The sequence below is a fragment of the Gopherus evgoodei genome, chromosome 21 (assembly GCF_007399415.2).
Source record: "Gopherus evgoodei ecotype Sinaloan lineage chromosome 21, rGopEvg1_v1.p, whole genome shotgun sequence".
Taxonomy (NCBI): domain Eukaryota; kingdom Metazoa; phylum Chordata; order Testudines; family Testudinidae; genus Gopherus; species Gopherus evgoodei.
This window is the reverse complement of record NC_044342.1, coordinates 6,999,535-7,001,636: the sequence shown is the minus strand read 5'-3', so window position 1 is coordinate 7,001,636 and position 2,102 is coordinate 6,999,535.

The window sequence follows — 2,102 nt, the reverse complement described above, 5'->3', positions numbered from 1 at the left end:
TGATGAAGTGGGGTTTTATTCACCTTGCTATGTTGCATGTTAGTCTTACTGCTCTATACTAATACTGTGTGTACCTCAGTTTCCCTGTGTGGTGCACCAATGCCAAGGTGGTGAGAACTGGATGTGTGACTTTTGCCTAGGCCCTCAGGGCAGCTGAGGCTGCTCAGCGGTCTGCATGTAGGTGATGGCCAGTGCCCTTCATAACCTGAATACCAGGAGTGGGAAGTGACCAGGAAGTAACATTGCCCGGGAAGCATGACAAAGACTGGAGGAGAAGCAACGGGAATGTCAGAGGCCAGGCAAGGGCATCTGGGGCAGACTGCAGTGGAGGACTGGAAAGGAGGGGGTCCAGGACTTCTGGTCCAGTGTCTCCCCAGACGTACTTTGCTGAAAGTCACTGACTTTTGTGCAGCCAATCTCTGTTCTACACTATGTACTGGTCTACAAGTAAACCTTTCTGCTTCACAACACTGGCTGAGAGTCACGTCTGATTGTGGAATTGGGCTGCAGGGTCCTCTGGCTTCCCCCACCAAGGGGAAGTGTGCAGAGTGAACAGGGATGTCGATTGCCAAACAGGAAGGCTTAAGCCACCGAGGTTTTTTTGCCCTGGACAGCGTGCCCTGAGGGGAGTTAGCTACCCAGAGTCCTGTCTGGTTTCATGTAGAGCAGGTCCAGAATATCAGACCTTGACTCCGTCACACAGGTTCATTGACTAGCTAGGGCTAGTTACGCCAGCTAAGGGTCTGGCCCTCTGATTTCAATTGAGCTATGGCCGATTTACATGAGTTGGAGATCTGGTCCATTACACAGTTTTGAATCCATATTGTTTTCCCCCAATCACCTGGCTATTTTTTGTGAGCTTGCACACAGGATTGGGAGCTGCCAATGAGTTAGGTGGTGGACTCCTAATCTTCCCCCTGTTCGTCCATCATGCTAGGGCTCAGACATTTTGAGGCCTTCAGTGACACGCCATTCTCTCTCCATGCCAGTGGTGAGCTCTGTCTCTCTAGCCCACCCATCCATGTGGCATGGCATCTATTCTATCTCAGCAGCATGACACACACAGAGACCAGCATCTCAGGTGCTGAAGAATGCCAGAAAGAATAGCAAACAGTTCCCCCTCTACCACACAGTGGGACTACAGAATCTGCAGCACTCAGTGAGTCAAATGCAGCCCTGCCATAAGAGGCCAATTCACGTGAGAGCTGTATTTGTGCTGCTATTCACGCGACCCACAGCTCCAACTGTAGAGGCCCCTCTAACGTACTCAGGTCGTGAAATTCTGCAGCTGTGACAGCAATATTTTTATTATTTATTTTGTTAAACTGATAAAAGAACACATACCACAAGGTTATTCACATATGATCCCGTTTTATCTCAGGTGGTACGTGGAATTCAGCAAGAGCGGGTAGGGATAGCAATGTCATCTCAATTTCTCTCTCTGGCATGAGCTTGTCAGGACATCCCTCAGCATTAGTATAAATATGGTCTGGGATACTAGGAAATGGTGGGGGGCTGGCATGATCGTGAAGCTCGCTCCAGGAACTTTTTTCTGTTCTTTTTGTTTTTAAAAAGTGAATGATGGGTGGAATAGCCCATCCCCTCCTTATTGTGTCCACCAATTACACCTAATATTTGACACTCCCATTTTGTTTCATTAACTTCTCTCTCCACATCATCTGTTTTTAACAAATAGAATTTTAACAGTTCTTGGATACTGTCAATGTGGCCTTTATAGTAGAAACTAATCCCATTTCTCTTTCTGGTTTTCTTGCACCTTTTCCCATTAACATTGGTTAATAGAAATTATGGTGACATTTTATGAATTTCCCCAGAACTTTTCACAACTGATCTTACCATCCCGATACATTTGTAGTCCCAGTTATTACAAGAAGTCTCTGGATCATATCTTTTTGCGAGTAAATTTCTGGAGGAAGGATGGCCTTTGTTTTTTTTTGTCCTGTGTGATAGAGTGCAATAGGATGGTATCAGTTCATGAGCTCTGTGGGGTACTAAGTGGGTCTGTCTGCACTCCATCTGCCATGTACCAGCTGACTCTGTCTCATGGGGCTTGGGCTAAGGGGCGTTTAATTGTGGTGTAG